Source organism: Oryctolagus cuniculus, chromosome 3 (genome assembly GCF_964237555.1).
Source record: "Oryctolagus cuniculus chromosome 3, mOryCun1.1, whole genome shotgun sequence".
In the NCBI taxonomy this organism is placed as follows: Eukaryota; Metazoa; Chordata; class Mammalia; order Lagomorpha; family Leporidae; genus Oryctolagus; species Oryctolagus cuniculus.
This window is the reverse complement of record NC_091434.1, coordinates 36,212,011-36,233,562: the sequence shown is the minus strand read 5'-3', so window position 1 is coordinate 36,233,562 and position 21,552 is coordinate 36,212,011. Positions and strand designations below refer to the sequence as shown.

The window sequence follows — 21,552 nt, the reverse complement described above, 5'->3', positions numbered from 1 at the left end:
GCTTGTCTGTGTCCCCAGGGTCCAGTTAGAGGCATGCAGAGCAATCAGGAGGAGAAAACAGCAGCAAAACTCGATGTAGTCCGTGATAAAGTTTTCTTTGGAGGTTACTTTTAGAAGCCAAGTTAAAGGTGACCAATGTACCCCACCTCATGGCAGGGCAGGGGAGAGAATTTGCTCAGCACATCAGTGGAATGGGCTCCTATGTTCCGACCTGCCCTTGTCCAGGGGGGAGAGGAGGGACAGCACGCTGGGCCAGATGCTCTGTCTTCCCTTCCGCCACTGGTTGGAGCAAGATGGTGTCTGTGTGGAAACGCCACTGGTTGGAGCACGCCACGATCGCCGAATCTGGAAGAGGGGCAGTCTTTTCCCCTTCCTTTGATGGAGAAAAGCTGTCTCCCAGAGTACAGGGCAGAACTGAAAAGCTTAATTATGGCCACACTGCAATCCTTACTTTTCTTTCAACTCTGAAGGTGAACAACGGATGAATAAAATGTGGTGTATCTACATGCCCTGGAATATTACTTGGCCAGAGAAAGAATGAAATCCTGACATCCACAACACAATGGATGGAATTGGAGGTTATCATGTAAGTGAAATAAGCCAGGACACATACATCAATGACCATATGTTTTCTGTCATACATGGAAGTTTATATATATATAAAATGTGTGGAGGCCATATTATTTGTTGTATAGATATTTATGAATGTTGTTTTCATCGAATTGTAACCCCTGTACCATAAGGTACCTTTCTGTCCCCATTCATGATCTTTGTAATGAGTCCCACATTATGTGTTAATATATCCACCCTTGTTTGAAAAATATGCATGTGTGTGTGTATAAAGTATTTACACATGAGGCAAATATGGCAAAATGTTAAAAATCCTTAAGTCTGTGTGTGCTCAGCAAACTCTTCTCTATACTTTTCTGTATGATTGGGATATTTTAAAATAAGAAGGGAAAAAATGTTTTTCAAAGTAAGAAAGAAAAAATGTATTCTGGGAGGCTGGTTAGGCTGCAGTGTGTGGGGCCAGCTGGGGATGGGGCCAGGAGAAAGACTGGAGCAGCATCCCCGAGGCAGGTCTGGAGGAAGACCTGGGGCTCAGAGTGTGCAGAGCGCCGAGGGTCCTCTGTGGAGGAGCTGAGCTATCAGGGCCCCCGCTCAGCCGCCGCTGTCAAGAAGGTACTGGAAAACTGTTCGCAGAGTTATTCAGAAAACTGTTGCTTCATATGTTCCAGGCCCCCGTGAGTGTCCCGTCAGCATTATTTGTGGCTTGTAAGAGAAACAGCAGGAAGCACCTGGCTCTACAGAGCTGGGACACAAACAGGTGCAGGCATTCGTGGGCGTACCTGGTCATTTAGGGCCCTGTGGCTGTGGCTGTACCAAGGGAGAAGTCAGGTTCCTGAGGATTGGGGTCCAGGAAGTTGTAGAAGACCCTCACTGGCTCACAGCACGTTGCTTGTGCTGAACTCACAGAGTCGGCTGCAATCTTTGCAACCAGGCTGGCTGACACCATGACCCTTATACCCACAGGAGCAAACCCCCCTGTGGTGTGGGCATTCAGGGCCACGTGCTGGGATTTTTCTGGCTGTACCGCATTCTGTGGCTCCCTGCAGCAGATAATAGTCTAAGGACATCCCTTGCCAATAACTCAAAAGTAAGGCCCCCAGAACTGTCTTCTCTCAAGAGCTGTCTGCAGGAGGCTGCCCGAGGCAGAGGAGAGCGCTGGCCAGGCAGGAGAGAGAGAGCCTGGTTCCACTCCCAGCCTCCCGGGCTGGAACTGTCCACAAGCAAGACCCTTCTCCTGTCTGGAAGCCCACTTCCTCCCCATGAGATGCAGGAGCTAATGCTCCTCCTATCTTGAACATCCTGTGGTCTTGGTGGTGGCAAACACACAGAAGCTCACCTCCTGCTACAGACAGGATCGTGTTTCCCCCAAATTCCTACACTGAAACCACGTATCCCCAAGTATCTGTGTTTGGAGATCTGGCCTGTGAGGAAGAGATCAAGGTTAAATGAGATTACGCGGGTGGAGGCCTAGTCCGATAGCACTGGTGTCCCTTTAAGAAGAGAGAGCAGATTCTCTCTCTCCCTCCCTCCCTTCCCCCCACACCCTCTCCCTCTCCCCTTACCCCTCCCCCCTACTGTCTTCACAAAGGAGAGTCCATGTGAGGACACAGGAAGAACGTGGCTGTTACAACGCATGGAGAGAACCGTCACCAACCCCACTGGCTCCTTGATCTTGAACTTCAGCTTCCAGATTGTGAAGAAGTAAAACTGCTGTTGAAGCCCCTAGCCTATGGAGTTCTGCTACAGCAGCCCGAGCAGACCAGTACACCTCCTCATCCCTCAAGAGCGAGACTATGACTTACTGGTCTGTGTCTGCTGGGGCAGTCTGCCTCTCACATTTTCATTGGCAAAAGAACAGTACAGTAAACTGGATCCTGGAAAAGAAGGCCCTCCCTGCTTGGGGAGTGTCAGGGCTGTGTCTGTTAAGCCCCAGTGGCCAGGTCTTTGCCAGGGCAGGGTTGTGGGTGTCTCTGCAGCCTTATCTGCCCCCCAACCAATTCTCTGACACCACTGTATGTCCAGCCATTCAGCTTAGTTCTGAAACCACCTACCTGGAGCTAGCGTGTGCGCCCACAAGGCAAAGGCTCAGTGCCACCTGGCTTGCCCCGCCTCAGATGCCAATCACATGTTTGTCCCAGCTCCGCTGTACTTCATAGCCCTTAAAGCTATAAAGTGTGGGTTCCCACGGCCTCCTCATCAAGTTTAGTAATTTTCTGGAATGGCTCACGGAACCAAGGGGAACATACTTCTTATGTTCGCTTGTGTGTTATAAAGGGTCCGACTCAGGAACAATCAACTGGGAGAGGTGCACAGGCCACGGGATGGGTGTGTGGCATGGAGCTGCCAGGCCCTGCCCGGGTGTGCCTGGCCCCAGCGCCTCACGCGCCCACCAACCCGGCAAGCTCAGTGTGCCTCCTTGTTCAAGAGGTTTCATATCCCGATCTCCAGCCCCATCCCTTCGCCCAGGTTGATGGGTGGGGCTGAAATGGCCAACCCTCTAATCACTTGGCCTTTCTGCAACTGGCTCCACCCTGAGGTTACCAAGTGGCCCCGTCCGTCCTAGTCACCTTATAGCAAATCAGAAGGGGCTGATCATGACTAATGAAAGCAATTCCCACCACTCGGGGAGTGCTGGGGGCTTCAGGAGCTCTGTGCCAGGAAAAGCAGACAATGACCAAGTGTCTTTCTTTCTTTCTTTCTTTCTTTCTTTCTTTCTTTCTTTCTTTCTTTCTTTCTTTCTTTCTTTCTTTTTTTAAGATTTACTTATTTGAAAGACAGAATTACAGAGAGAGGTAGAGACACAGAGGTCGTATATCCACTGGTTCACTCCTCAGATGGCTGCACCGGCTGGAGCTGTGCCGATCTGAAGCCAGGAGCTTCTTCCAGGTCTCCCACGTGGGTGCAGGGACCCAAGGACTTGGGCCATCTTCTACTGCTTTCCCAGGCCATAGCAGAGAGCTGGATGGGAAATGGAGCAGCCGAGACTAGAACTGGCGCCCATATGCGATGCCAGCGCTTCAGGCCAGGGCTTTAACCCGCTGTGCCGCTGTGCCACAGTGCCGGTCCCATCCAACCGTGTTTCTTGTTGCACCTCACTGGCCCACATGGGTCACTTTTCAGTCTTGGGTGTGGAGGATCCAGTGGGCCGCTCTCTGAGCAAGCCCTGGCCTTGGAAACCTTGCAAAGGTATTGTTACAGACTAAGGGAGTTGTCTGGGGCATCTGCTGATCCACCTTGATTGTGAGGGCGCTGGGCAGATTGGGCCACTGTGGGACAAGTGGACTGCAAGCCACGCCTCTCCGGAAGGGAAGGTCTGCACTGTCACTCAGAGACCTAGATAGAGGACAAAGAGCTGGGAGGTGAGCAGAGCATGCTCTGAGGGTCTTTTAGGAGTTTCCTGTTTGGGGCCTGGCAGCGCTCAGACAGCGGTGGTCTCTCATGACTGACCTGTCCCAAGGAGCCATGGGCAGGGAGCAAGCCAGGTGCCGAAGATCCAGACACCAGAAACACAGGAACAGCAAGGGTGAGGGTCAGGGGACTTGATCGGGACTCTCAGATTCCTGTGAGGCTGCGGTCGATCTTGTCCAGGATTTCCTGGTGGGAACAAGGCACTGACGTTACGTGGCAGTGTGGAGAACGCAGGGCCAAAGCCAGCTGTAGGTTCCTGTGGCTGCACTGTGCCTGTCCCGCTGGGAGGGTCCCCTGTGTGCCAGGCTGACACCAGAACCAGCCGGCCACACTCCCATAGCTTGCAGTGCCATCTTGTTTACTCTCACCCCCATGGTTGGAGCACACAGTGTGTAATCTGCAACTCCGACTTCATGCTGTCCTCTCGGGGTGTTGTATTAAGCACATAGAATGAATGATTTCATTGTCTTCTTCTGGCATTGACACATCTTCTTCAGAGTCTGTTATGTCACCCCAGAGGCACTCCCTGAGGAGTCTTGAAGGCAGACGTTTTTTCTAATTCCTCTAAGAAACACATATTTTAAGGGATAGCACATTTTATTATTTTCTGTTTTGGAAAGTTTGTAAACTATAGGCCAGATAGAGATTTTCTAAATCCAGAATACTTGATTTGTTCAGAATGTCTGGAACTTTATTGTCTAAGTTCATACAAGATTGCACGGGTGTATTTTACCTGTGTATGAGAATAAACACTTTGGGGGCTGGCACTGTGGCTCACTTGGTTAATCCTTCACCTTTGGTGCCAGCATACCATATGGGCGCTGGGTTCTAGTCCCTGCTGCTCCTCTTCCAGTCCAGCTCTCTGCTGTGGCCTGGGAGTGCAGTGGAGGATGGCCCAGGTGCAGTGCTTGGGCCCTGAACCTGCGTGGGAGACCAGGAAGAAGCACCTGGCTCCTGGCTCCTGGCTTCAGATCGGTGTAGTTTCGGCCGTGGTGGCCATTTGGGGGGTGAACCAACAGAAGGAAGACCTTTCTCTCTGTCTCTCTCACTGTCTAACTCTGTCAAATAAAAAAAATTCTAAAAGAGAATAAACACTTATTATGCACTTAGTGTTTTAAAGAACAAAAAAAGACTACTTGGTAGCCAGCACCGTGGCTCAATAGGTTAATCCTCCCCCTTGTGGCGCCGGCACACCAGGTTCTAGTCCCGGTCGGGGAGCCGGATTCTGTCCCGGTTGCCCCTCTTCCAGGCCAGCTCTCTGCTGTGGCCAGGGAGTGCAGTGGAGGATGGCCCAAGTGCTTGGGCTCTGCACCCCATGGGAGACCAGGATAAGCACCTGACTCCTGCCATCGGATCAGCGCGGTGCGCCGGCCGCAGTGCACTGGCCGTGGCGGCCATTGGAGGGTGAACCAACGGCAAAAAAAGACCTTTCTCTCTGTCTCTCTCTCTCACTGTCCACTCTGCCTGTAAAAAAACAAAAAAAAAACAAACAAACAAACAAAAAGACTACTTGGTGAATTTGAAATGCTGTAGGAAACAGCAAAAGAATGTAACACGGAGTTAACTGGAGCACATAACAACATTTTTGTAAATATACAGATACTGAGGCTTGCATTTAATTCACATACGGATACTAACCAACTACGCTTGTACTCTGTAGGTGACATCTCTTTGTTAAAATTCTGTTGAATTAATTTCTTAAAAGTAAATAGTATAAACCACTTATTTGAACATCCGTGGAGTTCTATGGACAGAAATGGGAGCCTTACTCAAAACAGACTGAGAGAAAGACCCAGGGGATCGTGGATTTTCAATCTGTGGCTTCAAACATCCCCACTTCCGGGTGCCTGTTGCTTGCTTTCCCTTGACTCGTCCATGTTCAGGATGGCGCGGAGCATGGCTTCATCTGTCTGCTTTTGTGCTTCACTTAGCACGTGGATGTACGCACCCACACATCCTAACCATTCACTTGGCTCCCACTGCTTCGTCTGGCGACAGAGGTGTTTCAGGTCCCCCATACACAGCCCGCTCTCTGATGGTGGTGGTGGGGGTTGGGTGAGGAGGGCGTGTCACTACTGGCCCTAGACTTCTCTGAAGTGGGAACAGCCTGGCTCCAGTTTTCTGAATTTCCTGTGGCAGCACAGCCTCCAGCTGATTCACACTTATTCATGAAAAGAACCCTGGGGTGCTCCTAAGATTGCTAGGAGAGTGTGGGAACCAGGCTTGGAGCTTCAGTCGCAGGGCGAGTATCCCAAGTTACACCGCACAGGGCTTTGGTGACAATGCCACCCCCACTGTCCGTGCCAGGTGCTGTACCCTGCCGTTGACACAACAGAATAACCACTCCAGGTGCAGATGGGCACAGCATTGCAGCTGCCACCGCCATAGAAACAGGATCTGGCTTTGCTGCAACTGCCACCACCTCTACAGTGGGTCTCACAGTCACTGCTGCTTTGGTCACCAGTGGCCGCTTCAGATTCCAGAATGGGTGCTTCTGATCGGTGGATCCCGGCTCCTGTGTCTGTAACTACTTGCAAGGGATACTGGGAAAGGTAGTATCTGGCATGTTAGCTTTTGTGGTGGAAAATGGGTTCCGCCTCCTATGAAGACTCCTAATAGAGGCGATTGTCCACAGAGGCAGGAGGTTCAAATGGCAGGCAGCCAGAGGAATGACAGCTGCCCATGGTGTGGACTGAACCAGCTCTTGCCCCCAGAAAGGGGGTTAAAAACCTTGCTGCACACCAGTGATTCAGAACCGAACCAAACCACGCAGAAAACTGACAGTAGTAACCATGGTAGCAAACAGATATCTCATCCCCTTTTTGCTTACTTCTGAAAATCCTCAATACTCTAAGAGTTATTTCAAATGTAATTGTTTAAAGTTTACTGGACTAGAGTTTCAGTTCACCCAAATGCCTTCTTGAAAGGACTTTTTCTCTGCCCTTGTCTCCAGAAGCTTACATTATTGGCATGATATGGTACTGGGTGGGAACGGAATATTTTCCATTTGTGATGATTTCTAATTTGCACATTGAGGTTAAGTTTCTAGAAATATCCAAACCACAGAGCTTTCATCCTTAACACAACTGTGAGGATATTTCTACCTTAACTCAATTTAACAAACACCTTCTTTTTTTTATTAAAAACTGGGTCACTTTGTAGGAGAAAAAAGGTGTCGTATTTCACTAGATTTGCATTGTGTCATTTTGTCACCCATGGCTTCCAATTCACTTTTACACAGAGGTGCAGTCTCAGAGGACAGGGCACGTGCCATAGTGGTGAGGAGAGAAGAGAGTGATGTGGTAGGGGGAGTGAGAAGGCAGGGAATAGAACTTCCTGAGCCGTACTGTACAGGCCATTTTGCCCTTAGAGAGCAGTCTCCCAGCCTAAGCCTGATGATAATGGCCTAGCTATTTCTGACAGCAGTTCCACCTCGCCCAACACTGTTGCAACAACTGCATCGAGGGTCATTGCAATATCCCCTCTTCCCACCACCATCGCCTGTTCTGACCCAGGAAGCTTAGGAAGAAGAAAATTACCCCATATACTTACCGCACAGCACTGTTAAATTAATTCATTAATTGATTGATTCATAGCTATTTACTAAGACCCTGTTGTGTACTAAGCTCTGTGCTAAGTGCTTTGCATTTATTACCTTATGCAGTAATTCCTCCTTTGTGGGCTGCTGTTATGGTGCAGCAGGTTAAACCGCCTCTTTCGACACAAGCATCCCGTATCGGAGCTCCGATTTGAATCCCAGTTGCTCTGCTTCTGATCCAGTTCCCTGCTAATGCGCCTGGGAAAGTAGCAGATCATGGCCCAAATACTTGGGCCCAGGTACCTGTGTGGGAAACCCTGATGGAGTCCCTGGCACCTGGCTTCAGCTTAACCCAGCCTTGCTGTTGAGGCCATTTGGGGAGTGAACAAGTAGATGAAAGGTCTCTCATTCTCTCCCCCAAGCTTCACTGTTACTCTGCCTTTCAAATAAATAAATAAATAAATAAATAATTCTTTTTGAAAAGTATTGCATATTTTTTTCAAAGTTAAATGGTTTAGTCTTTTTTTTTTTTTTTTTTTTTTTTTTAGATTTATTTATTTATTTGAAAGGCAGAGTTACAGAGAGGCAGAGGCAGAGGGAGAGAGGTCTCACCCACTGGTTCATACTCCAATTGGCTGCAACAGCTGGGGCTGCACCGATCCAAAGCCAGGAGCCAGGAGCTTCTTCTGGTCTCCCATGCGCGTGCAGGGGGCCAAGGACTTGGACCATCTTCCACTGCTTTCCCAGGCCATAGCAGAGAGCTGGATCGGAAGTGGAGCAGCCAGGTCTCGAACTGGCACCCACATGGGATGCCGGCACTGCAGGTGGTGACTTTACCTGCTATGCCACAGCACCGGCCTCCCCCCACCATCTATGTTTTCTCTGATTTTTGGTAGCTGATACACAGAGTACCAAAATAAAACCAAATCCTGATTATATGAGTGAAGTTAACATCTTGAGATCTGATTATAGACCTTGGCTATATACCTGTGGAACACTGGTCTTTCTACTTTTTACTTGGTGAACACTATATTTAGTGGAGTACTAAGCTTGTGATTATAAAGTAAATTGAACATATGTTATCATAAAAATTAAAAGAAAAAAGAAAAGGAGAGAGGGAAGGAAGTATCGTTACGCTTATAGAATTGTATCTTTGAAATACATGAAATCTATTATTTTTTTATTAATAAAAATATATACTAAAAAGTAATTCCACCTGTGAGGTATATTTAATTGCCACCCTGCTCTCCATTTGAGAGGTAGGAAAACTGAAGCTCAAAGATCTTAAGAGGCAGAACTAGAATTTGAACCCACAACTCTTTGACTCCAAAGTCTGTGATTCCAGCCCCTGTCTCTAAAGTCTGTGAACACTGAGATGGCTGATGGACAGTTTCTAGCCTCAGTGGTGGCAGGCCATCAGACGAGAAAAGTGACATTAGTCTGTAGTGCGATCCCTCCTACAGTCTGGGTGCCCAAAGGAGCGGTATCCAACCTGGCCTAAGATCTGCGTGGAAGAGGCCCTGGCAGCCTTCTTTTCAGAGGTAAAACTTGAGTTGAGTGATGAAGGATGGGCAAGTTGTGCACATCAAGACTATATGTACAGGCAAAAAGGTGTGAGGATCTGTTGGCATGGCTGATATGTAGGGTAAGTATGGAGAGAGAGAGGGAGGGAGAGGAAGAGAGAGAGAGGGAGAGGGAGAGGGAGAGGGAGAGGGAGAGGGAGGGGCATGTTGTACGGATGTTGAAAAAGTTACTCAAGGATAGACTCAATAGAATTTGGTAACTGATCAGATTTGGGGGATGAAGGATGCATTCATCCTTCATTTATGGTAGTTACTGAGTACCTGCTTTTTTAAAAAAAATATTTAGTTATTTGAAAGGCAGAGTTACAGAGAGGCACAGAGAAACAGAGGGAGAGAAAAAGAATCTTCCATCTGCTGGTTCACTTCCCAATGGCTGCAGCACCTGGAGCTGGGCCCATCTGAAGCCAGGAGCCAGGAGCTTCTTCCAGGTCTCTCACATGGGTTCACGGGCCCAAGCACTTGGGCCATCTTCCATTGCTTTTTAAAGGCCATAGCAGGGAGCTGAATTGTAAGTGGAACAGCCAGGACTCGAATCAGTGCCCATATGGGGTGCCGGCACTGCAGGTGGTGCCTTTACCCGCTATGCCACAGCACGGGCCCCTTGAGTACTTGCTTTAAGCCAAGTACTGTAAGTACCAAGTAAGTGCTGGAAGCACAGGGCACAGTCATCTCTACTCATGGAACATAGATTGAGTGTATACAGAGGAACGAATCAGAGATAACTCTGAGTTTCTAGTTTAGATAATGAGAACTGGAAACAGCAGAAGCAGTAGGCTCATGTGACGAGATGTCCGGTCTTGGGAATTGTTGAGTTTGACATTTCTGTGGGATACTCTGCTGGACAGCCACCAGGTCACTGGATTTGCAGACCTGGAACCAGGAGAGACATGCGAGTTGGAGACAGAGATCTGGATGTTATCTCTACGGATGTGGTAGTGAAAACTGTGCACGTGGATGCGATTGTTCTGGGAAGGTCTATCCGGGAAGTGGAAGGGAGGAAGTCAGAATGAGACTCTGGAATCCCGTGATGACAGGAAGAAGAAGCAGAAGGCTGTCTTTCAGCGCACACAGAGAAAAGGCCAAGTGAGAACGTAGCAAAAGGCACCAGCAAGAGAACCCTCACAGACACCATCCCTGCTGGCAATTTTGGACTTCAGCCTCCAGAACCAGGAGAGAATCAGTTACTATGGTTTGAAGCCACCAGTGTGGAGCCTGGTTATGGCAGCCTGAGCAGATGTACACCAAGAGATGAGAGAGTTTCGAAGACTATTTAAAAAAAAAATCAATGTCAACAAAGATAAAGGGCCCCTGAATCCGGCAACCTCATGACCTTGGCAAGAGCAAGAGCAAGGAGGTGCTGAGGCTAGAGGTCAGACCGGAGTGAGTTCAAGGTTTGCACGCACACATGGGACGAGGAGGGACCCTGTTTCACAGCCCAGCATGGCCTCTAGCCCCTGCCATTTGTGTCTGTAATCCCAGGGGAACTCCTTGGTGCACACACCCTCAGGGATCAGCACAGCAGGGGACACACAGTCAGTTCCCAATAACGCCTGCTGAATGGTCTGACTCTGTTAAGCACTGTCTCAAGTGCTGAGTTAGATGGAGTAATGAAGCTGTACGATATGGTAATGTCAGCAGCGTTTGTCTAGTGTTTTCTAGGTGCCTGGCATTGTGCTAAATCTTATATTTTATATATATATATATACACACACATATGTATATATATTTAAATATTTTAATTCACTATTTATTTAAAAGGTAGAGTTACAGAGAGAGACAGACAGACAGACAGACACAGAGAAAAGTCTTCCATTCACTGGTTCACTCCCCACTTGGCTGCAACGGCCGGAGCTGAGCAGATCCAAAACCAGGAACCAGGAGCTTCTTCTGGGTCTTCCAGTTGGTGCTGGGGCCCAAGGACTTGGGCCATCTTCTACTACTTCCCCAGGCCATAGTGGAGAGCTGGGTCAAAAGAGGAGCAGCCAGGACATGAACTGGCACCCTTATGGGATGCTGGCACCACATGCAGAGGCTTAGTCCACTAGCCACAGCACCAACCATTTTGTATATATATAATATATACATAAAACCATATAGTTTTCCTCACAAATTAGGTACTATTATGCTCATTTTTTTTCATGGGGAAAGTGAGACAGAGGTTCAAGCACAGGTGATCTGACTCCAGAGCTGATGCCCCCACGCATGTGTTCTGTGACTCCTGTACCTGTATCTGCTAGGGCTGGGCACAGACGCCTGGATACGACCTGCGAGACATGAGGAATCCATTTGTGCTCCCTGGGCTGCCGGGTTCTAATGTGCAAAATGTGGTATTTGGAGAAGATTCTCTAAGGGACTTTTTGGCTCTAGCGTTTTCTGATCTGACGCCTGAATTTGGATTGAATTAGGCTCCATCAGTTGGGTGTAGCATTCACCTCCACATGAAAGTCAGCCAGAAGTTGCCACTCCCTGTTTATGTAGGCAGGGGGCATGGGGAACCTCAAGCTACATGTAGTTGATGGTGAGTGGGGCCAGAGAAGCTGGAGCTGAACAATTTGTCTATCTACTCCCTCAACCAAAGCCGGGTTGGGAGGTGGGGGGTTGGGAGAGGCCGAATGGCTTCCACTCATTGACCAGGGCATGAGAATCCTGGTTGAGGGTTTGCCATCAATATGTCACTAAGAACAACCAGATGGCCACCACCACAGCTGCTGAAAGGTTTCCCAGCGTCAAGGCCGCTTCTCAGTATGCAGGATCCTAAGCATTTTCTGCTGGGCCCCTGTCTATGTAAGATACTTGATAAAAATATACTAAAAAATTCATGGGCCCATCTTGGGCTCAATTTGTTAATGAAGATGTAGAACAATGTAGAGAAGACGTAGGCATGCATTCATTTGTCGTCCAGTTAGTGCACGTGAAGATTCCTGTTCAGCTCTGGGAACCATCAGTTTGCCACCTTTATCACCGGATACTCTGTTGCTGGTTAACTGTGCAACTTCCACCATGAGGAAAAGTTAACAACCCTGTCATTCACTCACAGTGCCACAGCCCCTGAGAACCTGTTTGCATTGACGCAACCGAGCCCTCCCTAAGTGCATTTATTTTAATGTTGATTTCAGCATCGTTCCTGATCCTGCTTCATCTATTAGGCTGAGTGTGAGTACTGACTTCCGATGCACGTGCTTCGCGCGTGACCACAGCCTCAAGCCTTCTCCAGAGCACGTGGGAAGCATGAATGCCACTTTGTTTTCTGGCCACGTTCAGAGTTTTACGACACTTGTGATGTAAGGTATCTTCCCACTGTGTCTTCTTTTGACATTGTTAAGGTAGGAATCTCTGCATTCCTAGAATGTGAACCTTCAGGGATGATTTCATCCCTACCCTTTACTCACAGCCACGAGTAGGGAGGATAGGCGGGGGTCTCATCTGCATAAAGAATGTGGCTACCGTGTGAAGCACAGCTTAACATTGACGGGGGAGAGCATGATGTCACCCCATCAATGACAGCGAGAGGACATCAATTAGAAGGGCTTGTTGGTGGTGGGGGTGTTAGTGATGGGGCAGGAGGTAGAGTGCCTGGCGCTGCTCCTGCTTCCCTCGGTGCTGTAACCAGAGCTGGCCCTGAGGTCGGAGCACAGACAGGTTAGACCCAGGCATGGGCCTGCACACACGGGCTCAGGCCTTAGGGGCACGGTGGAGTCTCTAGGGTTTCTACTGCTGCCAGGGAAGTCGGAAGTCCAGCACTCATGGCTCATCTGGCTCTCTGCTCCAAGTTTCAGCAGATCAAATCATGGTATGGACAGGGCTACGTTCCTTTCTGGAGCCTCCGAGGATGAATCCATTGTCAAGGTCATTCAGGTTGTTGGAAGAATTCTGTTCCATGCAGCTGTAAGAATGAAGTTCCTGTCTCCTCGCTGGCTGTCTTCCAGGGTTTGTTCTCTGCTTGCAGAGGCCCCCATGTTCCTTGGACCCCCTTTCTCCATCTTCAAAGCCAGCAGCATTGGCTCAAAATCTTCTCATGCTTTGAATTTCTCTGATTTTTTTTTACCTCTGCTCAATTTCTCTTTTGCTTCTAGTTGGAGAAAGTTCTTTGCTTTGTAAGGATGGGAAAACTTTTTTCTGCCAAGGGCCATATGGGTATTTTTAATATCATTTGCAGGCCATATGAAGTTATTAACTTAAAAATCAGCCTGCTGTGGACTTATTGAATTTTAAGTCCTGCCTGTGGCTGCCTTGGCAGGACCACACGAAGTGATTTCAGGGGCCTTGTACGGCCCATGGGCTGGACATTCCCCACTCCTGTTTGAAGGGATCACACGATGATATTGGGCCCACCAGGATAATCTAGGCTAATCTCTCTATGTGGTCTGTGTTACGCTACTTATAAAGGAAGGTGGTCTATTTTGTCACAGAGTTTTAGAGATTGACGTTCCAGGACCGGGTGGCCCCACTGGCCGAACATCTGCTGCTGCTGGACTCCTCCTGGCAGAGTCCCGAGTGGCTGCAGAGGAGCACATGCACATGTTCTAGGTCCCTACTTATAACACCACCACAATTTGATCATGAGAGCTCCACCTAAAAACCAAGTCCAATCTGATTGCTTTTGCAGGGCCCTGCCTTTAAAAGGATTTGGGATGAGATGCTAACAACTGGCTCTCCTGAGCAGGGACAAGCTGGCTTTAGCCATCATTTACAGAGCTTTTCTTATGGCCATACCCAGTGCTCTGCATTGGAGAGACAGTGATGAGTATGAATGGAGCTTACAGTCTCCTCTCTCTACGCTTTCTCCCCTCCCCGACCAAAAGTGTGAGTCTCCAAAGTGTGTAGCAAGTAAGATGTGGTTCCAGGTAGAGAAGCTTAAACCCAATAACCTCTCAAGTGTCTCTCAGCTTTGGCCTGAAGCAGTAGCGGAAGTGTGATTTCTGGCTTCTTTGCAAGCCAGCAGTCTTGTTTCCATAGAACTGAGTGGGGTATGAATAAGGCCAGAAATGCTGCTCCTCTCGCTGGTTTGGGCTTTGATGTCGGTGGAGACGTTTCATTTCCTGGAGGCCCACTCAGCAACACCAGAAGTGGAAGGTGCTGGCTCATCCATTAATTGTCATAGGGACCAGTGACCCTGCTGACAACAGGAGTCATTTCCCCGTTGTGCGAGGTCACATCTCCTAACCGTGGCCACACTTTGTTCTCACAGGGCACTTTGATGACACTGGGGATTCCATTTTGACTGACATCTAGTATTCTTAATAGGAAAGCATTTGAAATGTTATAAAGTAAGAAAACGCTTTTTTTAAAGGCTGTCAAAGGAAGCAGGTTGAGAAATTTCTGTGCACAGTATTTGCAAATGTGTAAACTGGTAAAACTAACACGTAAGAGAAGCAGGTTGTCTGCCTCGCTGTCTTGAGTCACTGAACTGTAAGTTGCTTCATATCACTTCTGAGAAGGCAGTCTTTTCTCTCAGGTTATGTCTCTATATTAGATGATATTAAGGGGGAAAAGAGCACAATTCAAGCACTGTCGTGCCTAGGGTGTAACAAGTCCCACTGAAGATGCAGGTAATATACACCTGCTTGACACTGTACCCGAATGGAATCTAATTTAAAAGCTGGGACTGATGGCATTTTTCGTGGTGGATAAACTTCCACAATTTACTTGGGATAACTGAGATTATTTTATTAATTCATTCTTTAACCACACTTCCACATTTGGAAAATTAAAACATGTATTTAATGTGAATTCAAGTGAAATACCGCATGCTTTGCAATAAAGGACGAACTCTAAAATTTCAAAATGACTCTAAAATAGAAACAGAAAGAACAAGATAAGAGTCAAGGATAGTAGGAAAACAACTGCAGTGTATTTTTGGAGCCAGCACAAGTATGGGGGACTGCACTCATTTCATTAATGCATAGGAGCCTGGAATTTTCTTCTAAGTTTATACATTCTAGACAACTCTAACTGGTTTCTCATGTGTCAAGGATTTAGCATTGTTAGTTACCACAATAACTTTAACATAAGTTATCTATATCTTTCCCTAGGCTGGAGCCTTTGGGTTCAAGACAGCAAATGTGCAAGAAGAATTTGATCAATATTTTTCTTTCTTCCACTTTCTTTTAAAAAACTTTTTATTTATTTATTTATTTGAAAGGCAGAGGGAGGGAGGGAGGGAGAGAGAGAGAGAGAGATCTCCAGTCTATTGGTTTACTTCCCAAATGCCTGCAACAGCTAGGACTAGGCCAACCTGAAACCAGGAGCCCAGACCTAAATCCTGGTCTTCCACGTGGGTGGTAAGGAACCAAGTATTTGAGCCATCATCTGCTACCTCCCAGGGTATGCGTTAGTAGGAAGCTGGAATTGGAAGTAGAGCTAGGACACCAGCCCAGGAACTCTGATATGGGATATGGGCATCCCAGGCCATGTCCCAACCACTATGCCCAGTGCCTACCTCTACTTTTTTTTTTTTTTTTTTGGCTTGAAGTCTGAAAATACTGCTGAGTGGTTAAGAAACCCAAATCCCGGGCCGGCGCCGCAGCTCAATAGGCTAATCCTCCACCATGCAGCGCCGGCACACCGGGTTCTAGTCCCAGTCGGGGCACCGGATTCTGTCCCGGTTGCCCCTCTTCCAGGCCAGCTCTCTGCTGTGGCCCGAGAGTGCAGTGGAGGATGGCCCAAGTCCTTGGGCCCTGCACCCTATGGGAGATGAGGATAAGTACCTGGCTCCTGCCTTTGGATCAGCGCGCTGCGCCGGCCACAGCGCGCCAGCCGTGGCGGCCATTGGAGTATGAACCAACATCAAAAGGAAGACCTTTCTCTCTGTCTCTCTCTCTCACTGTCCACTCTGCCTGTCCAAAAGAAAAAAAAAAAAACCCAAATCCCATATTGGAGTGGCTGGGTTGGAGTCCCAGCTCTACTTCTAATTCAGCTTTTTTGTTAATGCCCACCCTGGGAGGCAGCAGGTGATGGCTCAAGTAGTTGGGTCTTGCCACTCATGTGGGAGACCCAGATTGAGTTCCCAGATCCTTGCTTTGCCCTGGCCCAGTCCCAGCTATTGTGAGCATTTGGGTAGTGAACTGGAGGATCAAAGATTCTCTCTCTCTAGCCTGCAAATAAACTTAAAAAAAATAAAAATATAAATAAACACAAAATGCTTTCTGTATAGATATTATTTCTCTTTCTGATGCAGACCTATAAGCATGCTGCTGCTTGGGATGCCTGCATCCCATAATGGAGTGCCTGGATTTGAGTTCCTGCTCCACTTCCAATTCCAGCTTCCTGCTAATGCCTTCCTCAGAATCAGCAGGTGATGGTTGGCCATGTACTTGGCCATGCATAGGAGACCTGAATTGAGTTCTTGGTTCCTGGTTTTGGCCTGGCCCAGCTCTGTAAGCTGTGGGCATTTGGGGAGTGAACCAGTGGATGAAAGAGCCCTCTCTGATTCTCTCTCTCTCTCTTTCTTTCAAATAGATAAATTAATATAAAAGAAGAAAATATGTCCTAGAAGTTGTTGTATGTGGACAAGAAAGGAAAGCATGGGCTGAGCAATACTGTCGGTGAATGGTAGAAAATCATGAGATTGATTAAGTGAAAATGTCCAGTGGTATTTTAGGAGGTTTTGTGATAACCTTGAATGCTAGGACATGGTACATGTATTTTAAAATCATCAATGATTTTCCTTTGCCTGCCTGACAAATTAGAAGCAGGTACAGGGTTGTAGTGATGGTGTGGTATGATCAGAAGTGTAGTTTTCAGATATATGTGGAAATATAGGAAGGCCAGATTTGAACAAAGAGAGGATAAAGACATAAGTTGGAGTAGCCGTGCCAAGTGAAATACAGGCAGCCTAATGAAATTTGAATTTTAGATAAACAACAAGTCCATTTTGGGGGTTATAATATGTCCCCTGCAGTGTTTGGGACATACACTAAAAAGGTATCTGTAGGTCATCTGAAATTTTATTTGAGTGTGCTACATTTTTATTTGCTAAATCTCAAAATTCTAGTTAGAAAGCCCCAGTGGTCCAAGTAAGGGACTAACCAGAGTGATGTAGGGGAAATTGATAGAAGAGTATGGATGCAAAAGAATTGAAAAGGTAAAATTAATAAGAGTTGACATCTAATAAGAAAAAAATTACATGTCCTAAAATGCAATAATATGGGAAGATGGGCCAGAGTCTATTAGGCTAATTGTCAAATAGAAAATTCACATATTTCAAGAGAAAACAATTCACTAGCTGGACATAGAGTAGTGGTTCTATGAATTGATTGCCTGGATTAGTACAGTGAAACAAACATTAAAAGACATTATTATAATTTTAAGTTTAATTAAAAAGTTAATGAAAGTTACATTCTTTGAAAAATAATGAATACTTCTTATAGATTTATTGAGCAGTTAAAGTCTTTTATTAATAGCACTGGGGATGTAAGTCTGCTTTTTTATAACCCAGATAAATGGAAGCTCATGGCTTTTATTCTCCCAAGACATTTAGAGTTGTATCCTAAAGTCAGACAGCAGCTGTGTGTTTCAGTGCAGTTGGGGAAAGAATCTATGAAAGTGAGTCTGTTGTCAAGCTGGGAAAAATCCCTTTACCTTGTATTAACCAGTACAGTTAAAGAACATTTTGTAAAACTGTGAATTAAAATTATTAGCTAATACACCCATGTTATCTTAGCACAGTGGACTGAGTTCTTATATCTTACAAGACTTTGATTCCAGGGCTGGCACTGTGGCATAGCGGGTAAAGCTGCTGCCTGCACAGTCAGCATCTCATATGGGTGCCGGTTCAAGTCCTGGTTGCTCCACTTCTGATCCAGTTCTTTACTATGGCCTGAGAAAGCAGTAGAAGATGGCCCAGGTCCTTGGACCTCTGCAACCGTGTGGGAGACCTGGAAGAATCTCCTGGCTCCTGGCTTTGGATCAGTGCAGCTCAGGCTGTTGTGGCTAATTAGGAAGTGGACCAGCAGATGGAAGACCTCTCTCTCTCTCTCTCTCTCTCTCTCTCTGCCTCTCCTTCTCTCTCTGTGTAACTCTTTCAAATAAATAAATAAATCTTTAAAAAAAAGACTTTGATTCCTAGATAGATATACCTATCTCTAAACATATGTGGGTATATATTATGTTTCAAGATGGTAGAATAAATTATAAATTATAAATATGTCTCTTAAGACTCTAAGTTTTGTAGAGCTCATTTTAATTTATTTAACAAATATTTATTAGGTATATGTTATGGACTCAGTTTTTACCAATTACTCATCAAACAGTCTTTTTTTGTAATCTTTTAAAAAAATTTTACTTATTTATTTGAGAGAGAGAGAGAGAGAAAGAGAGAGAGAGAGTAAGCGAGTGAGTCAGCTACCATTTACTGGTTCACTCCCGAAATGCCTGCAAGAGCTGGGGCCTGGCTGAGCCAGGAGCCAGGAGCCAGGATTGCAATCCAGGCCTCCTTTGAAGGTGGCAGGAACCCAATACTTGAGCCATCACTGTTGCCTCCCAGGGTCTGCAGTCATTAAGAAGTCAGAGTCAGGAATTGGAGCAGGGTACTTCAGTGTGGGACAAGGATGTCTTAACTGCTAGGCTAAATGCCCACTCTCCCCTTCTTCACAGTCTCAAAGAACAAATTAATTAATTATGGAATATAATTAATTTCAAATAGAAACTTCAGACAAACAAACAAACAAACAAACTCTACTTCCTCATTTTCCCAACCACCTCTATACCTGTTTGCTGTGGTGCCATGATGCTACCTGTATTTGCCAGGATCAAGTCAGGAGACAGAAACCACACCACCTATTTAAAGAGAGAGAGATTTTAACATCAAGAATTGTTAACAAGGAGTGAGCATTTTCTGCAGCAGTTAAAATGCTACTGGTCATCCCATTTCAGAGCAAGTGGATTCGAGTTCTGCTTCTGCTTCTGCTTCTAGCTCCCTGCTAATGGGTACCTTGGGAAGCAGCAAGTGATGGCTTGAGTAGTTTGGTTCCTGCTATGCACATGGGAGACCCAGATTGAGTTCTTGGCTCCTGCTTTGACCTGACCCAGCCCTTGCTGTTGGGGGTAGATCTCTCTCTTGCTATTTTTCAAGTAAAATATAAAAGGGGGGGCAGGAATTACTACAAGGGATAACACAAGTGATTGGGGTATTGAGATACAAGAGAAGAATTCTCGGAGGTCACCCCTCAGATTAGAGGACTACAAGGAGGAGTCAGAATTACTAAGCTTTAGAAACATACAAGAGGAGTCTTGTATGCTGGACCCAGACCTCTGAGGAGGGGTCTCTTGTGGACTAATGCTGATGTCACTGGAAAGTGGGATAGAGATCAATGAAGTGGCCTCTGCAGTGTTGTTAATGGATGGAACAGCTGCCACCAGGGTAAAGAAGCGAGACTGGGGTGACATGCACACAGACATGGGACAGACAGGAAAGGGCACAAACCTTCCAACATCAGCCTTGCAGTCTCCTTCTAGAACCTTCTACTGGCAGAGCCTAACATCTAGTTAAGGCAGTGCATATACACAATGGAATATTATTCAGCCATGAAAAGGATGAAATCCCATCATTTGTGGCAACATGGGTGGAACTGGGAGACACCATGTTAAGTGAAATAAGGCAGTCACTGAAAGACAAATACTGCATGTTCTCAATCTTATGTAGAAGTGAACAAAGTTGATCTCAAAGAAGAAGAATGTAGAATAGTTATTACTAGAGGTTGGGAAGAGTAGGGAGGAGGGGAAAAGGGGGAGGGTTGGGTAAAGGTGACAAGCACATACAGTACATAGGAGAAATAAGCACTAGTATTTCATGGCCCTGTAGGGTTGATATGATTTTCAACAATCTATTATGTATGTTATTTATCAACAAATAGAAGAATTCAAAGACTCCAAACACAAAGAAGTCATAAGGAGTTGAAAATGCTAATTATCATTATTTGGTCATTTTTCCTTGTGAACATGGATAGAATTATCACACTGTACTCCATACCTCTATACAATTATTATGTGTCAGCTTACAAGGAAAAAATAGGAATTTTTTTTAAAAGGGAGAAATGTAGTTCATGGATTTCTGGTGCCAGCATCAGAAAGTATAGTTTAGAAGTGTCAATCCGAGTGGAGAAGACCATAACCAGATAACTGGCACACCTCTTACATATGTCCTGAATCACTGCTTGCCTTTTCTAGTGGGTGCTCCACTTGGAACCAGAATGTTCTTTCCAAAGCCCTTCAAAGCTTCTCACAACTCTTAGACTAAAGGCCCAGAGCTTTCATACAACCTCCAAGCCCAGTGTTGTTTTAGCCCTGCTCACATTTCAGTCTGCATCCTGGACATCTGCCTCTCTCTCCATAGCCTTCTTGGCCTCCTTTCCAGTCCTTGAATGTGTCCTGTTCCCTTCCCCTTCAAGACTTTTTAAATTTAATTTATTTTATTTTATATAGATTTATTTATTTGAAAGTCAGAGTTACACAGAGAGAAGAGAGGCAGAGATAGAGAAAGAGGTCTTCCATCCGATGGTTCACTCCCCATTTGGCCGCAATGGCTGGAGCTGCGCCGATCTGAAGCCAGGAACCAGGAGCCAGGAGCCAGGAGCCAGGAGCCAGGATCTTCTTCTGGGTCTCCCATGCAGGTGCAGGGACCCAAGAACTTGGGCCATGCTCCACTGCTTTCCCAGGGCACAGCAGAGAGCTGGATGGGAAGTAGAACAGCCAGGTCTCGAACCAGTGCTCATATGGGATGCCGGTGCTTCAGGCCAGGGCGTTAACCCACTGCGCCACAGCGCCATCCCCCACTTCAAGACTTCTGCACCTGTTGCTCTCTGTTCCTGGAATGGTCTTCCCCTCTCTAGGCCTAGCTTAGTCCTATTCATTGTTGAGATCTTGACTCAAGAGTAATTACTTCTTCAGGACAGCTTCCTTTACTCCCTAGACTAGATGATGCCTCTTTGACAAATGTTCTCATGACTCCCTTGCACTCTTCATCATTTGTAATTGTATTGTTGTATTTGATTGGTATTTGTTTCCCAGCTGTTCTGCGAGTAACACGGGTGTTTGGCTCCCCTCTGTCTCCTTAGTGCCTACAAAGTGTGGCATGTGGTAGGTGCTTAGCAAATATTTATCACATGACGTAGTAGCTGGCCAAATTATTTTGTGAGAGTGTGTTAGGATGCTATTGTCGTAAGTACTGCCAGTTTACTAAAAGGAATTAGTTTGTTAGGAGCATTCTGAGAACATGCTGAGTTTTCAAGATCCAGGTCCAAGACAGTGAGTCCCTGCATAGCGGTAGACATTTCCTTTGCCACTCATTCCAAGGCCCAGTTTTCCAGTGCTCTTTTTCCTTCCCATATTGGACTATTTCTGGGATGCTTACCCCTGTCCAGATCACTGCTTACAGATGACTACAACAAAATGTAATAAAGCCAGTACTGGTATAGACAAGGTCCATACAGAGGTATTTGGATGTAAATGAGTGCT

The 21,552-nt window shown here is 46.5% G+C and overlaps 1 long non-coding RNA gene across 3 annotated transcripts in view; it reads right to left on the bottom strand.

The window, feature by feature from the left end:
* Positions 1-21,552, bottom strand: part of LOC138848941 (uncharacterized) — a 139,792-nt gene that overhangs the window by 101,697 nt on the left and 16,543 nt on the right. For all 3 annotated transcript variants that reach the window (XR_011387154.1, XR_011387151.1, XR_011387153.1), the window contains exon 2: positions 18,807-18,876. This is a non-coding gene — a long non-coding RNA (uncharacterized lncRNA). The remainder of the gene's footprint in view (positions 1-18,806; positions 18,877-21,552) is intronic.